General features: G+C 36.9%; 1 protein-coding gene across 1 annotated transcript in view; it reads left to right on the top strand.

Moving 5' to 3' along the window:
- Window positions 1–831: 831 nt before the first annotated feature.
- Window positions 832–18,604, top strand: part of LOC150085406 (cell growth-regulating nucleolar protein) — a 90,361-nt gene continuing 72,588 nt past the window's right edge. The window contains exons 1-2 of the mRNA XM_090374554.1: window positions 832–932; window positions 11,697–11,787. The gene's annotated coding sequence lies outside the window, so the exon portion shown is untranslated. The remainder of the gene's footprint in view (window positions 933–11,696; window positions 11,788–18,604) is intronic.

Below are 18,604 nucleotides of genomic sequence, written 5' to 3'. Positions count from 1 at the left end.
TGGCAATGTGCCGAACTGGTACTCGTCAATCACATCACCAGATCATGCACACTGTCAGCAACTTCTAGAGTGATGGACATTTTCAAGTCTTCTATAGCGTAGGTAATCTTCCAGGCTCTCCATTCCTCATTTAAATTCTTCTGCCCATTTTTTGACCATAGGAAGGAGCATCCTCCCTCAAAGTTTTAACCATAGTCACATGAATTACTTTGGTCAGTCCCTTCTCCCCATAAATATTGGACAGCAATACGGTGGCTGATTTTGTCCATCTTTCCTCATTCACACAACTTTGTTGACTCCAGGACCTGTAATTAAAAAAAAAAAAATGTGGTATTGCAACTGCATGAGACTTGGTGGGTTATTAAGTAGAGAAATTTCTAGATCGCATGTATAGCTTAGCTTAATTTTCAGCACTACATTACAGCACATAAGGACTCCTTAAAAAACCAAGACCACAAATTTTCAAATGATCCCTCCACAGTACATTACAGAACATTATTCCGATTCCAACGGGTCCGTGAAATATACATTTTATCGGAAATATAATATCATTTCATTTTTTTTTTTTTTGACGTAGCAGCACCACCTATGAACAATTTTTGCAATGTAGGGTTTGTAGGAAATGTGATCGTTTCTGCTGTTGAACGTTGTAGTATTTTTTTTTTTTTAATTTCAGCGTATTTTGAGGTCACTTTAGACGCCTGTTTTAGAAAAAGAAAATTAAATTACAACAGACTCAGAACGTAGAAAACTTGATTAAATATTGGTAAGCGATTTAATGTTTTAGTATCTGTGAATTATAATGAGAAAGATAGTCCATGCGGTTATGTATAGTATATCCATGTGAGACCCCCTGGCAGCATGCCGTGATGGGTATATTGTATGGTATCTTTACGTACAATAAAGATTAATTGATTATATTAGAACTTATCGTAAGTATTGTATCATGGTAAATTGTTTTACAATTATGTGTAATTAAGTATGTATAATTTAAAATGCTTTAAAAACATTAATACAAAGTATATTTGTTGCCATTAATCTAACCCAGAATGTAACTTCGTCTTTATTATATTATTTTAAGCCCCACCTTATGTTACGATGTGTAGGAATGCACAATTGTATAACTTGAGGGATACTTGTGTTATTGCCAACCCATATAAGGTATTCTCCATTTATCTAGTAGGAGAAGCAGTGTTGCAGTGCAAGAATTAAGATTGTCGTGTGCATTACTGTAGTGTATACACAAGTGTTGGCCATTGTAAAAATATAGAAATTAATGAACCATCATCTGTATCAAAGAGAAAAAATATATATATTGTGGCATTTTTCTATACATTGTACCCTCACCACTGGGAGCCCTGTATGCTGGCTGGAGTGTGGAGATTGCCTTGAGGCCTGCATGGGATGGATCAGGATTCGACTCAGATGGGGTGAGAGCACAGGAAGAACATTGAAATGGGCAGAGTGGTGGGTTCATGGCTAGCTTTCCATATGTGGACAGGCAACTGCAGGTGGGCATTTGCTGGGGTGTCACTACTGGATGCAGACAGATTCCATGGCTATGGACTCTGCAGCAAAGCCTTTTTGTTAGGAGCCATTGATGGCATTGGCCACGGCAGGAAATTTGGATCAGGGGCAGAAGCATGTACATCTTTAGGCATGGGGTCCTGACCAAATTAAAGATGGGTTTGGGCTTCTTAGCCACAACTGTCCCCCCAACAGGGAGGTAAACTGCAAACTGGATCGGTCCCTGTCAGCCACCCTAGAGGCAGAAGATATTGACCAACAATGTTGTTTGGATTATATGGTTTGGTTTATTTAATATTTTTCTGTTCTGTTTTGATTTGAACACTTTTTGTTTCTATTTATTTGATTTTGGTTACATATCCTTTAATGTGTGTCAGCATCCCCCATTGAACCAGTGTTTTAAGTGGTGATGCCCTCTGAGCACAGGTGAACACTGGGATTGAGGCTGTAGAAATGGTCCCTTGGACCAACCAAACTGCCTGGTGATGAGATTAAGTAAACCATAATACATGTTTTTCACCCATAAATGGATCAACAGGTTCATGTTGATCTGGGGTAATCTTTTGTGGCAGTGATGTTGCAGGGACAGCTGGTAGGTGTTTGAATACTATTTTTATTTACTATATGAAATTGACCTTGAAGCAGAATTCTTTGAATTGGATCTGAGTTTGATTTTCTAAGGCTTTTAGATCTAAAATGTTTTGGGAATTCCATAGTAGTGGGCCTTAGTTGTTGTCTTTGCTGTTACTGTGGAGGTGGTGAGAAGGTGCTACGAGGCATTTAACTACATTGTATGCACGTTTCCAGTAGGCGCCTCCGTAGCCAGGTGGGAAGGAGCAGCGGTGCGTTAGCACACGCTTCTTGATTAGACCGGGGTTCGAGCCCGTCACCACCAAATATGGAGGATGCGGAAAGGTCAGGGAATGACCACCGCATATCCCGGAGCAATATGGCCTTAGTTGCTAATGCTCCTAAAAACCAAATAATAACAAATAACAACAACAGCACGTTTCCAGTTGTGTACATGACTCCATTGTATGCATGTTTTCAGTTTGAAGTGAGTGCAGTAGTGCCAATGAGGATTTGAGTGCTTTTTTATTTTCAAACAACTTATGATGCCATTATTTACCTATGCTTCATGCCACTCAAGGACAATACCCAAGAACAGGTACATCTATACTTGCATGCACACAAATGCTAGGCACATGATAAATAAATTTGATAAATTTGAAGTAGTGATTAATAGTAGCATCAAATGCAGACATTGTAGGAATATTGGAGAAATGGTGTCACTCATACATAAGGGATGTAGAATTTGAATATGGGGAGTACAATTTGTACAGGAAGAACAGACAGGACAGGAGGAGATGGGGTAAGCTCTTGGTTAAGAAGCATATTAATTCTGTGGCAATGTGTCCAGTCAACGTGGGTGGCCAGTGCAATGTTGACTCAGATTGGTATGACATAGCACTGGGAAAACAAAAATGACAGTAGCATTGTGCTATATAGGCCTAATGACAGTGATGAGTATACTAAACAGCTGTACAGAGAAATAGTGGGCCAGTAAATCAGAATGTTTTTGAATGAGGGATTTAATAACTTTTCAAATATTGACTGGAATTTTGGGTTGGTCACTTATTGCTAGCAAGGCATCGGTGGATTTATTGTATGATTGTTTCTACAGCAACATGTTAGAAAGGCAAGAAGATAACGATACTCTGGATCTGATTATCAGCAGTGATTCTTCATGCATTAAGAATCTGCAAATAGAAGAACCACTAGGTTTCAGTGATCACAGTGTATTGATGTGGAATTTACTTAAATATGTAACTACCATCATATATAAAGCATAGATCTTTTGCTTTCATAGAGGTGACTACATCGGTCTCAGACAGTTTCAAATTCTGTATGGTGGGACTAACTGATGATATCAACAGAAATTCTAAATGGGAACTATTTCTGGAAATAATCGTAGAAGCTAATAGGTTTTGTATACCAACTAAAAAATACTGTTCAAGGCTGTTATAAATGGATGTCAGGAGAACTAATGAGAATCACGGCAGAGGAGAAAAATTCATGAGATGTATGTAAATTATCATTTGATACAGAAGCCCATGGTTGATATACTGTAAACTAGTCTGCAATAAAGTGAGGCAGCCCCTTCAAGCTAAGACAGATTACAATAAGTCTTTGGCAAAGAATGATAAGAAAAACAGGAAATAAGTCATTACTTATGTAAAGAAGTAACATACATATTGATGTTTTAACTGTTGGTGATCCTGCTCAGGTTGTTGACAAACTGAATAGGCATTTTGCATCTATATTCACATTAGAAATTGTTTAGGGAAGGGGATCCAGAAGTTTATGAAACTCTAACAGGGAGCTAAATGATTTTTTGATTAACTGAGAGGAAAGTGGAAGAGAAATTGTTGAAGCTAAACATAAAAAAGGCACCTGGAAGTGCCTTTTTTATGTTTAGCTTTTTTATCCAGGGCTTTTTTTTTTCTGCCGCAATGACCAGAAGTTAAAAAGAAATAAAAATAAAAATTCATATACTGTATTTAAAACAAACAATAGTTCATTATTACTTATGCATTTGGCACATTGTGTGTCAGCAGAGAGTTAAGCAAGATGCATGGCTTGACTTTGTGACTCATCTATTGAAGCATTCACCAATCACAATACTTAATAAAACCGTGGCATATTTAGTGCCCTCATGCAGCCATAGACATAAAAAGTAAAAAAGGAAATCAGAATAAGAAATATAACATGCTTTTACTGTGGAAATATTTATAAAAACATTTTGAATAATAAATAAATAATAGCCATTAAATTGGTTTTGTCCACTTTACTATATTTTTGTAATTTGGAAAGTGAAATTAGCATGTATGATACCATTATTTAAAAGTATTCCTGGGAAATGAGAACACATACTTTTTTTTTTTTTTTGTGTAAGTGCAATATTATTAAAGTATCAAATAAAGGAAAAGGTGATTTTATTAAACACACTGCACCAAAGAAGCAAGAGTACAGGGAGAGCAGCAAAAGTAATAAGCAGCCAAAATGATCAAATAATTTTTTTCTTGAGATCTCAGGAAAAAAAATCATTCGGGCTAATCATTTCAGACTTTGTAAATACTCCAAAAATTCAAAAATTTGCTGCATTTTGCACCATGATTTTCTAAAAACTCATGACACCCTAGGGTGCCATGGAGCCTGATGGCTGATTTGGTGTGGTTGTTAAAGATCACATAGGCCTTTCAGCAATCTGGTGGGGGGGACTGAAAAAATACACAAAAGGGACAAGATAGTCCACCGAACTTCATATAATTGGATGAAAGTTCCTACATTAATGTTATTTTCAAACATTGCAGGCCATTGTGTGAAATCTCATCAAGTTGCTTGGTGTTTAGGGAATGCTTTATGTCAGTCCAATGCTAAGAACAAGGAGATAGAGAAACTTTTTAGTTCTCTATTGTTAATTATCAATGAGTGGCTAATCTTGCCCATGAAAAGCAGGAGAATCACATGATTTCTGTAATTAACAACTTGCTGGCTAAGGTAAGTTGTTAATTACATATTTCATATATGTAATTGTTGTTAATGACATATTTCATATATGTAATTGTTGTTAATGACATATTTCACATAATGGAACCAGGTAGTTTTGTTATGCATGATGAGGTTCAGCAGACTATCTTACATGTGTGAGATACATTTCGTTTCAGTTTACTGTTGTGAGCCTTGAGCTCAAAATGGTATAGGCCATTAATTGTATTTTTGACTATGTTTGAAACTTTTGCTGAACCGTTGGCATGTGCTTTATAAATGAGTGGAATTTCCTGCTCACAACAGTAAGCCTTTGACAGCATGCTCATAACCTGCAATTCTTTATATTTCTTCACATTGCTAGCATTTCTAGAAAGTGAGGTTTGCTCAGAAAATAAGATATCTTCTGTAATTATAGAAATTTTATTATTAAAATCAGTTTATTGAACCAATAAATATGGTATGCACCCCATACATGACTATTCTGCCAGAGGACAATGTTTTACAATTAATTATTTACATTATATACAATCCCCTAAAACATACAATACATCAGTGAACTCAAATCACATAATTAACTGACATATACTGATAAATAAATGTTCACAAATTTGGATAGACTAAGTGCTGACAGGCACATGCAGTGTGAGCCAGGAGGGAACCTTGATCTTCTTCAGTAGCTGGATCTGTTGTGTCCTTTCTGCGAGGTAGTAGATCTCACAGCTGCATTAATATGAAGGTTTTCTGCAGTTTTTCCCATCTATGTGATTTTGGTTCACAGAACTTGTCTAGGAGATCTAATCACTAGCCTCTTTTCAAGCTCAATTGCGATTCCTAGAAACATGTTACCTAGATGAATTAAGCTATCGTGGATATCCTGACAGTATTGTCGTTTCTGGGGCATCGATGCCTCTGGTTATAAGTTTCACAGTGTTTGGATATTTTGAGCTGCAATCTGTTGTTTTCAAGGCATAATTTCTGTATTTGAGTACACAATCTAGAAATGGTGTTTGTTCCCCAGTTACTCTGTTTAGCCATGTAAGGAATCAGTACTCTAAACCAAGAAATTAATTGAAGTGGTTTTGGTTCTGATCACTAGATGATGGAGGCATATAAAGGTGTATGTTAGATAATGCAGCATTGCACTCACATTTGGTGAGTATGGGCTTAGCATACCCATGGTTCTGAGTTGGATATCGTCATTCTTCTTTTTCTTGGTGATTCCCTTCTACTTCTGACACACATACACACACACACACGCTCTCTCTCTCTCTCTCTCTCTCTCTCTCAGGGTAATTAAATTTTTTTTGGCTGATGCAGCATAAGCCTCAGGCTTCCTTGCACCATATGGCTAATAATAATAATATTGGATAATAAGCTGATGGTCGTATGTTCCTGTGAGCTGTTGGCATAGCCTTTGCATTGCTGCATATGTTTTCATTCTGGTGATGTTGAGATGCTGATGAAATGAGCTCATCATCCCATTTAGGACTAAATACTTATGCATGGTGACTTTTTTTTTTAACCTGTGATATAAATTTCTGTTGTTCTTTGGCATTTTGTTTATAAAAGGTCAAAGAACAACTTAGAACTCATTTGAGCTGATTTCGTGCAATGAAAACTGGTGGATGCTAGATATCTTTCTAGTTGTGTTTTCTGATTGGCAGTTAATTGATGGCAGATGCTTGATTAGGATCAGTTGATATCATATAAAGCTTTATCTCATCCACATAAGATAGAAAGTCCAGTTGTGATGCAAGGAAGAGTTCAAGAGCTGCAGGGAAGAGTATTGCAGAAAAATGCCTCTCTGCAGTACTCCTCTGGTGACCAGATATCTATATTGAAATTTTTGATGAGTATCCAGTAGGCAGCTAGGTTTAAGAATTGCTTCCAAAATTTGTGGTGCATTACTTGTAATATTGAAATAATTATTCAAGATATATACTGAAGCAAGCAATACTGACATTTTTCCATTATTATGAGTAAAACTTGCCTGCCTCTCCTTGTTGGTAGTGCCGGGACTACCTGTGAGGTACCACTCTTTTATAGTGGCTTATGGGCCAGCAGAAATAGTTAGTCGTCTCAGTTCTGGCTTAGTTGTGCCCACCTCCGTTGTAGATGGATGCTGAGTAACCTTTCCAGTGATTGCCTTCCTGGTAACAAAATGACCAGAAACAACACAACAACAACACACATACTTCTGCCTGTTCTGCAGAGTTTTGTATCATCAGACTACAACAGCAAAGTTGAACTTATGTTCAGGAGCTACCCTACATACGAGGTGTGGCTATTAAATAACAAGACTACGCATGCAGCCACTACATGCCACGTACCACCTGTGAAACAGAGCACAATCGTTGACCTTTAATCTTTCCCTAGTTGTCTGCCAAGTCACATTCCAACACACCCATTTGCTTTGCAACGAGACGGATTTTCATTACCTTGTGTTTTTGCAGTTTGCTGTAAAAATGACAAAAAAAAGAATCGAACAATGAATTAACCTCAAATTTTTAACAAAACTAAAGAAAACACCAACTGATAATAAGTTGTGACGTCAAGTTTATGGGGAAGAGACTGTGTAAAGAGCTCACATATTTTAATGACCAGACATGTTGGACAGACAACTTGTGTAGTCGAGCCTTGCTAATATTTTTAATGGCTTTTATGGTATGTGCTTGCGTGTATCATGGTGGCTCTAAGGCAGTAGCCCATCTCCACCTTTGTTCTCTGTGTTGGTGTAGAAACTCTAGGCCACTTTGCCACCAGGGAGCAGCGAACACCTGGGCAGCTGCCATCTGGTGCCCGTCCCCAGGCAAGATGAAACCGGCCTTGGTCTACTGTCCTATATGTGCTTATGTGCACAAAATCCTGCACCCACTGGAGGTAGTGCAATACCGGTGGGTGCCAGCAATCCTGCTCCCAGGTTGCCCAGACCTGGAAGCCCACAAAAAAAATAAATAAATAAATGAAATTTAAAAAAAAAGAAAGAAAAAAAAGATAATAAAAATAAAAATAAAGTGGCATAGTTACCCATAGTAGTAGTACCACTACCTATTTTTAGGCAAACATGGCACTTAATGCTTAAATTATAGCAATTTATCACAACTTAATTAAGTTTAGTGATAATAGTGCCAAGTCCAAAAAAGGCCTGGAGTAGCACCAAAACGAGTATGGCTTTTAACATTACATCATCTACACTATTTACAATATAAACATTTAGTTGTTGCCAAGGCCCAACTCGGGCAGACACAACAGCATGAAAGATTTTTAGAAGGAAGAGAGAATGTGGAAGACAATGAATGACCAGGCTGTCTGGTATCCATGAAAACTGATGAAAATGTGAGTCAGGTAAGAACACTGATTAGAAGTGATTGTCATTTAAGCATTAGAATGGCTGCATCAAACTTTGATATGGACAAAGAAACTGTTAGACAAATTTTAACTGAAAACTTAGGCATGAGAAAAGTGTGTGCTAAGATGGTGCCAAAAATTTTGAATGAAGATCAAAGAATGAGAAGACACCAAGTTTGTGAAGATGTTTTGAAATTCAAAGGAAGAGACATGAATTGTGGAAGGATGGTTGGGTGCTCAATCAGGACAATGCTCCAGCACACAATATTCACTGTTTGCCAGTTTCTGGCCAAAAAAAATAAATCCCTGTGAGTGAACATTCACCCTTCTCACCAGACCTAGCCCATTGTGACTTTTTTCTCTTAACTGTAAAGTGTACTTAAGGGAACCCCTTTTCTGTCCATTGAAGATATTCAGAAAAAAACAACCAAAGTGTTAAAAGGGCTTACAGAAAATGACTTCCAAAAATGTTTCTGTGCTTGGAAGAAACATATGGAACAGTGTGTGCAAGCCGAAGACAATAGTGAAACCTCTATAATTTTCTGAATGAGACCACCTTAATAAAACAAACAATATTTCTTTGAACAGTTTTAAATAAGGGTCCTGTGTATTAAAACTATTCTCTAAGGCAGCGGTTCCCAACCTTTTTTGACTCGTGAACCCCTTTCAGCGTAATATTTTTATCGCGAACCCCTTTGAACATAATATTTTTATCGCAAACCACTAAGCCTGTATTCTCTGAAATCGTATAATAGTTCTGAATTTTTATTATAAAATACTTACAGTACCACGTTTTTATAAGTGATATTGTGTAATAATAAAAATTATTATTAAGTACCTATACATAAAAGTGTTTTTTGAGAATGAAAAAAAATTTAGTATGGAAGGCATTTATTTAACACAATATACTGTAAGATAGTGAACAAATTATAAGGAATTGTGGGAGATGTGATTTCTTTTATTGGCAATTCTTTACTTTATATTTAATTTTATTTTGCTTTATTGTTTATTATTATTTATATTTTGTAGTTTACAAAAATATACCTATGAAAATCTAAGCAGATGCCATTACAGAATGTTTAGTGCAAACCCCCTGTAACACTTTTGCGAACCCCCCAGGATTTTGCAAACCACCATTGGAAACTGCTGCCCTAAGGCAACCACTCTCTGATCTGACCACGATCATTAATTCTCTTGTTTGGCGGCCAGTATTATTCACAGATGTCTATGAATCTAGAGTTTCTGAAGTAACTGTATAAATACTGCTACCAAAGAGGTATTTCATTCATTTATTTCTGATTTATCCATCTTCGAATATAGATGTGATGGCAGAAAAAAGCTATTTGAAAATTTTACATTTAGAAACACTAATGAAAGTTATAGAAGATGCAGCAAATGGTTTATCGCAAAAATGGTTAGCAGAAAAGTATAATTGTGATAAAATACAAATTCAAAAAAATTTACAAAAAAAAAAATAATATTAAAGAAAAGTGGATTCTGAGTGCAAATAAAAATCTTCAGCAAGAAACATAACAACCATATCAAGAAATTCATAAGTTAATGCTTGCCTGGTTTTGATGTTGCTTGTGCTAGAGGAATTCCAGTAAGCAGTCCAATACTACAAGCAAAAAATTTGAATTTTGCAAAAGCCGTAAAAGAAGACACATTTTCTGCTATCAATGAATGGCTTAGTAAATTTTGTAACAGAAATTACATTGTTTTGAAGAATGTGTGGTGAAGGTGCATCTGTGAATTAAAGTGATGTGGTGGTACAATAGATTTTGTATTTGCCATTTTTAACACAACAGTATGAACCCAAAGACATCTTTGATGTAGATGAAACTGGCCTCTTTTATCATGCTTTACCAAGTAAATCGTTAGTGTTTAAAGGCTGTAATTCTTTCGGTAATAAAAAAGAAAAACAAAGAGTGACAATTTTACTGTGTTCAAATTTTCGAGACAAAAAAGAACAACAATTGATAATTAATACTGCTTTTAGAACAAGTTGTTTTAAAAACATGAATGTGGCATCCACAAACATTGATTGTTACATCAATAAAAAAGCATGGATGACAGGTGCTATTTTTTCTGAATAGCTTCATAATTTGGACCAAAAATCGAAAAAGAAAATAGGAAGCTCTTACTATTATTAGATAATGCTCCATGTCATCTCAAAAATTTGAATTTAAGTAATATCAATTTATTATTTCTTCCTGCTGATACATCTGGTGTTTGTCAACCACTGGACCAAGGTATCATTGGTATCATTCAGTCATTTAAATTGTTCTATTGCCGACATATTTTAACTACATTAGTAGCAAATATGGAATGGCACAAAATGTTGAAGAATTAGTTAATAAAATTTCACCAGCAAACGTTGAATACCTAAACTTGTCCTAGAATGGCATTAGTGAACATACTATACAGGTGTTTCATAATATGATATTAAAGAAAAGTGGATTCTGAGTGCAAATAAAAATATTTAGCAAGAAACATAACAACCATATTAAGAAATTCATAAGTTAATGCTTGCCTAGTTTGATGGCGCTTGTGCTAGAGGAATTCCAGTAAGCAGTCCAATACTACAAAAAAAAGATGTGAATTTTGCAAAAGCCGTAAAAGAAGACATTTTCTGCTATCAATGAATGGTTTAGTAAATTTTGTAACAGAAATTACATTGTTTTGAAGACTGTGTGGTGAAGGTGCATCTGTGAATTAATTGTTATACCAACATGGAAGTTGATTTTAGAACCAATTTTATGGAAGTACATAAAGAAATTGCTCAAATTGGACAACAGATAAATGTAAACATCAATATGGAACTTGCAGAAGATTCAGTCACTTGTGAATGTATTAAGAATGTTGATAGCAATGACAATTTATGTGAAAATATGAATACAAATGATGAATTGGATGTAGTAGAAATTAAAATTCCAATAGAAGAAAGTTTAAATACTGTTTTAGGACTTGATTTAGGTTATGATAAAATGTTACAATTATTATATAATTTTGAAACTATTTTAGTAAAGGAAATAATTCAACAAGAAACAAAATCATCCAGACAATCTTTAAAAAAATAAACATATATATTTTATATTATGTTTAGTTTTAAGATTTTTATAATTAAATAACATTGTTTAGTTTTAAGCTTTAATTATGTAAAAAAATTTAGTTTCAAATAAAATGTTTTTAAAATAAGACTTATTTGTATTGTTCTGTTAAACTTTTCATTATATCATGATATATCTTATTTTATATATTTCTGCAAGGCAACCACCTCTATAAAAGACCAAATATGTGGAAGCAAAGGTGGTCGTCTTAGAGAAGGTTCACTGTATTTTGAAGGGGATAACTTGTAAGGTACAGAATATTTCATTGTATTCATTTTATTGCAACAGTCTCAATATTTAATAGCCATACCTTGTAAGGTAATATACATGTCTATATGTCATGTCAATACTGACATGGTCATAGGCAGCTCTGTGTTTAAAAAAATAACATCAAGTTGTACCAGTCACTGCGGGCTCCCTTTACTTTTGTGTGTCAAGCAGGTTGGTACTGGTAGACCTGACTATAATTACAATGTAGTAGTAGTAGTAGTAGCAGCATGTGTATGAGCTTATGCAGCATCAGCCAAAAAAAAAAAAAAAAATCACACCATTCCCTCCAAATGCCTGTCCAGTTCCTCCTTAAATTTATTCAACCTATCAATTCCACAATGACAGATGGAAGTTTGTTCCAGCAATTAACCACCCGCTGGCTAAAGGCAAATTTCCGCACATCTATTCTACATCTGTCTTTTCTTAATTTGAATTTATGCCCCCTTACGTTCGTAATCTGAACAAGTGGAAGGATCCCATCAGAATTCAGCGTGCTCAACCCATTCAAGGCCTTATATACCTCAATCAGATCACCACACAGATGCCTAGTCTCCAGCTACTGCAATTTGCAGAACTTAAGCCTCTCTTGGTAAGAGGATCCCTTCATTCCCCTCACCAATCTTGTTGCCCTTTTCTGTACACGCTCAAGTAAATCTACATCCTTCCTAAAATGAGGCCTCCAGACCTGTACGCAGTACTCAAGGCGTGGCCTGACCATTGCCTTATACAGAGGGATAATCACCTCCTTTTCCCTGCTAGCAAAATTTCTATATATCATTGACAAAACCCTATGACCTGCCCTGGCAGCCTGTCTGCATTGCTCAGAAAACTTCATATCTGACTGCACAATTACTCCCAGGTCTTTTTCATTTTCTACCACCTTAAGTGTAGTACCACACAGTTGGTACGTTTCTCTGGGGTTACTTCTACCATTATGCAGTATTTTGTATTTGTCAAGGTTAAACTTCAGTTCCCACTTCTTAGCCCATCTACCCAAATTATCTAGATCCTGTTGCAGTAGCACACTGCCATTACTATTGAACAATTAGACTTTACACCAGCCGGTATTCAAATAAATAAATTCCAATACTGCAACTAAAACACTTTATTTACAATAAAATAAAATGCAAGCGTATAAAATGAAATAAAATAAAATATATAATAGTCTAAAACTGATGTGATTTAATTTACAATAAAATACAAAAATATAAAATATGATGATAAAAGCGATAAAAACAATTAATAAAATACCGTAACAACTGGAGCTTTTGGAGATAGCGATCCCCTTTCTCAACAGCATATTTCTGCTGTGTGGCACATCCTTAAATAGCAGATCCACGGCACTATTTAAGGATGTACTATTTAAGGATGTGCCACACAGCAGAAATATGCTGTTGAGAAAGGGGATCGCTATCTCTGAAAGCTCCAGTTGTTACGGTATTTTATTAATTGTTTTTATCGCTTTTATCATCATATTTTATATTTTTGTATTTTATTGTAAATTAAATCACATCAGTTTTAGACTATTATATATTTTATTTTATTGTAAATAAAGTGTTTTAGTTGCAGTATTGGAATTTGTTTATTTGAATACCGGCTGGTGTAAAGTCTAATTGTTCAATATGAATTGTCCCAGCCTTGTAGGCCTATTTAGAGACTGCCGTTACTGTCATGAACAACCCTGCCAACCTTTGTATCATCTGCAAACTTTGACATTAAGCCTGATATACCTTCATCAGTATCATTGATAAATATACAAAACAACAGTGGACCCAACACCGAACCCTGTGGGACTCCACTAATAACATTAGTCCACGAAGAGCAGCACCCATTGACCATACCACCCTCTGTCTTCTCCCACTTAACCATCCTTTTATCCATTGTAGCAACTTACCCTTAATATCATTCTGCTCTAATTTGTACAATAGTCTTTCATGCGCAGCAGTGTCAAAAGCTTTTCTGAAATCCAAATAGATGATATCAAAATTATTTTTTGCATCCAGTTCCTTTGTAACCACATCATAATATCCTATCAAATTTGTCAGACAAGACTTTCCCTTAACAAACCCATGCTGTGTCTGAATTATTGCAGCAATCTTGTCTAGATGATCCTGCAATGCATCTTTAACCAGTGACTCTATTATTTTACCTGGAACAGAAGTTAAACTAACTGGTCTGTAATTACTCATGTCACCCTTCGATCCCCCTTTGTGAATTGGGGATACATTTGCACATCTCCAGTCCGTGGGAACCTCCCCTGAGTCCAAGGATGCTCTCATAATTATGGCCAAGGGTTTGCTTAGTTGCTTTGCCGCCTCCTTTAATATAACTGGATAGATCCCATCCACCCCAGGTGCTTTTCTTATGTTTAACTTCACAATTTCTCCTCCACTTTGCTCTGTGTGGAGGCCTCTGGTTGAAACAAAGTTAGGTTAACATAGGTTGAATGGCCTTCTCAGTGTTTCTTTAACTCACAGCTGATGGTAATAGACCTGAAGTCCTTTAGCCCCTTCAAATGCTTACATGTGCGGGCGTCTCCCTAGCCAGGTGGGAAGGAGCAGTAGTGCGTAGCACACACTTCTTGATTAGACTGGGGTTCGAGCCCGTCACCACCAAATACGGAGGATGTGGAAAGGTCAGGGAATGACCACCGCATATCCCCAGAGCAATATGGCCTTAGTTGCTAATGCTCCTAAAAACCAAATAACAAACAATGCTTACATGTTGGTATTGGCCTCAGAAATTTGGAACACGCACTTTGTGTTCTGAGGGATTCATGCTAGTCACGATTTGATTAAAATATGCACCAGGATATCCACAGTGTAGATGCTGCATAGTTGCAAAATAAAGAGTGGTAATCCATCCTGATCTCCTACTGACCCTGGAGGTGGCTTCTTTTTGATCTTGATCAGTTGATCTCTGTAAATAGTGAAATCATTGTGTACTGGTTTGCTTGTTGCCCTATTACTAAAAAGATAGGCTGGTTGATCTGTACACTGGGCTGCTTGAAGGCTAATTTTGTTCCTTCCACAAAGGTCTTTTCTTTTATTGTAGAATGTTTTTGAGTAAATGCATGTATGCTTCTTGAATGTTGCATTCTCTCAAGAATAAGTTTTCTGTGAGCAGCCATTCTTTTTTGTCTTAAAAACAAAACTCTTTCCCTTTTATAAGTGACTAATGAGGTCCTCTTGATTATTAGGTCTTTTCCATCATTAATTGAAAAGGACTAATGCAGTAGACTGTTGAAATAATGGCACATTGAGATCAGATGTATACATACAGCGCAGATGTCTTGCAGTGCCGAAAAAAGAAAACGGTGTCACGTGATTACTCTTTTTGTTTACGTTTGCCATTTTCAAAGTGAATTCTGTACTGTTAACATGGATTATACTGCTGTTTTACATTTATTTTAAATTAAAAACCCCTCACTATGGCTCCTAAAGTTAGTAAACCTCATACATAGAAGAATAGAAAATCAACATTAAAGCTTAGTGACAAACTTGATATAATCCAAACTATGGTCACCCAGTATGTTAATTCATATGCCCATGTGTATTGTCTGTAAATTGCATGTATTCTCTGGTCAATTTGCCTGTTTTGCTGGATGAAAAACCTATTTCTGGGGGGGGGGGGAATCTTGCCATCTACGTCTGAGACTCAAACCCAGCCAGGGAGTGAAAAAAGCCTATAAAATTTCTACTCAGCATTAGCATTAGTAGAGGCATATGATGCAAGAAAGCAAGCTTATGCAGCATCAGCCAAAAAAAAAAAAAAAAAAACCCTTCCACTTCACCCCTCCGTTCGTTCGAAATACCTGTCCAGCTGAACCTTAAATTTATTTAGGCTATCAACTTCCACAACAAGGGATGGAAGTCTGTTCCACCAACCAACTACCCGCTGGCTAATGGCAAATTTCCGCACATCTATCCTACATCTGTCTTTCCTCAATTTGAATTTATGCCCTCTCAGGTGATTATTCTGAGCAAGAGGCAGTATCCCATCAGCATTGAGCATGCTGAAACCATTCAAGGCTTCGTACACCTCTATCAGATCACCTCACCGGTGCCTAGTCTCCAGACACTGTATTTTGCAAAATTTAAGCCTTTCTTCATAAGAGAAGAAAGGCTTAAGTTTTATGCCCCCTTATCGTACGAACGTAAGGTGGCATAAATTCAAATTAAGAAAAGACAGATGTAGAATAGATGTGCGGAAATTTGCCTTTAGCCAGCGGGTGGTTAATTGCCAGAACAAACTTCCATCTGTCGTTGTGGAAGTTGATAGGTTGAATAAATTTAAGGAGGAACTGGACAGGCATTTGGAGGGAATGGTGTGATTTTTTTTTTTTTTTTGCTGATGCTGCATAAGCTCATACACTTGCTTTCTTGCATTACATGCCACTACTACTACTACTACTAGAGCAACCCTTCGTTCCGTTCACTAACCTTGTTGCCCTTCTCTGTACTCGTTCCAGCAGCTCTACATCCTTCTTGAAATGAAGCCTCCAGACCGGTATACAGTACTCAAGGTGCGGCCTGACCATTGCCTTATACAAGGGAATAATCACCTCCCTATCCGTGCTAGAAAAATTCCTGTATATCATTGATAAGACACCATGAGCTGCCGACTGGGCTAGCCGAATCCCGCCTCGGGCTTGGATAAAAGTACTGCAAAAAACCTTGGGAGGTGCACTGTGGCCACAGAAGCCAATGCGCCAATAACTACCAAAAAAAAAAAAAAAACACCATGAGCTACTCTTGCAGCCCGTCTGCACTGTTCAGAGAACTTCATATCTGCCTGCACAATTATCCCAGGTCCTTTTCATTCTCTACCACTGTCAGTGTAGTACCATAGAGTTGATGCGTTGCTCTGGAGTTGCTGTTTCCCATATGTAGTACTTGACGTTTGTCAATGTTAAACTTCGTTTGCCACCTCTCAGCCCATCTGCTCAACCTTTCCAGATCCTGTTGCAGCAGCATAGCGTCAGTAGTGTCCTTAACAACCCTGCCAACCTTTGTATCGTCTGCAAACTTGGATATTTAGCTTGATATACCATCGTCAATATTATTTATAAATACAGAAAACAACAGTGGACCCAACACTGAACCCTGAGGGACTCCACTAATAACATTAGTTCACGATGAGCAGTGTCCATTAATTACCGCTCTCTGTCTTCTGCCACTCAACCATCCCTTTATCCATAACAACAATTTGCCATCTCCAGTCTGTGGGTACCTCCCCTGAGTCCAAGGAAGCTCTCATAATTATGTCTAACGGATTGCTTACTTCCTTTGCTGCCTCCTTTAATATAACTGGATAGATCCCATCCACCCCAGGTGCCTTTCTTGTATTTATCTTCAACAATTTCTCCTCCACTGTACTCTCAATTATTACAAGATCATCTAGCTCACTGCCAGTGTTTACTTCATCTATGGCATTCCCCTTCCTGAATAACTCCTCATGTGTGAATGTAGATGCAAAATATTGATTTAGTTTGTTAGCTACCTGAGCAGGATCATGAACAGTTGAACCATCGATATCAAGTGGACCAATCTAATTCATCCCCTTCCTTCTAGAGTTTACATAAGTAAAGAACTCCTTGCTGTTTTTCTTTGCATCCCTTGTCAAAGATTTCTCGTAATCTGCCTTCGCCTGCCTAACATCCTTTGTAACTTGGTTACAGATCAACTTATATTTATCTTAGGCTTCTGTGTCACATGTTAATTTATATGTATCCCATGCATTTTTCTTTTTTGCCATATAGTCATTAGGCCTATAGCACACTCCTACTCTCCATTTTGATCTCCAATGCTTATGTCACACCAAACTGACTCGACACTGCACTGTCCAGCAATGTCGACTGGCTTCACTTCCTTGGATTTTATGTGTTTCTTAACTAATAACCCCTCCTCCCTTCCTATCCTGTATATCCTTTCTGTAGACGTTGTACTCCCCAAATTCCAGTTCTGCATTACTTATATCTCTGTGACACCATGTCTCTGATATCCCAACAATATCCGCCTTTGATGCTTTCAGCAATACCTCAAATTCATCAAATTTATTTACCAAACTCCTAGCATTGGTGTACACACAAGTATACATGCACCTGTTCTTTTTCTTAGCTACCCTAACACAACAACCCATGTGTTTACTTGTACCCCATTGACTCCCAGCAGTCTCTGAAATACCCTGCATCTTATTTTCCAGGCTGCTGCTCATTCCAATAGAAGCAGTGCAAGAATTCCCATTCCACCCGGAATGGGGATTCTTCCCACTGTCCTCCCCATTCCACCCGGAATGGGGAGGACGCCAAACCAAACTTGATATTATAAAGAAAATAGAACAGGGCATAACCAGAAGTGTATTAATGGCGAATATAACATTGAATTGTCAACATGTTCATGTTTTTTTATGTGTAGTAAATGAAATTGCATTCTCTATTTCTTATTTGGCCTCATTAGTTCTGCATTAAATACATTATAAATAAAACTTTCTAGATAATGGAAAAATTGAAATAACTGCACCTTGAATCCCCAAAGGTGACGTTATTTCAAAAGTCTACTGTAAATTAATTGAAAGGGACTTCTGCTTGCTGTGAATAATGAGTTTGATGACAGCATCAAATCATGGGGAGATGTTCTTGATGTGATCTGAACTTCTTTTGTTGCCTCAGAATAGTATTTTTTTCAACTTGTGAACAATTATTTTTTTACTATCAATTGCACATGTGGTCCTGTGTGATCATTTGTATAATTATTTTTGCCTGCTGCATCAGTGTGCCGGTTTCAGTGTATTGTAAA

Source organism: Mastigoproctus giganteus, chromosome 5 (genome assembly GCF_048544385.1).
Source record: "Mastigoproctus giganteus isolate SK-2022 chromosome 5, ASM4854438v1, whole genome shotgun sequence".
NCBI lineage: Eukaryota > Metazoa > Arthropoda > Arachnida > Uropygi > Thelyphonidae > Mastigoproctus > Mastigoproctus giganteus.
The sequence above is the reverse complement of the archived record's forward strand: the minus strand, read 5'-3'. Positions and strand labels throughout refer to the sequence as shown.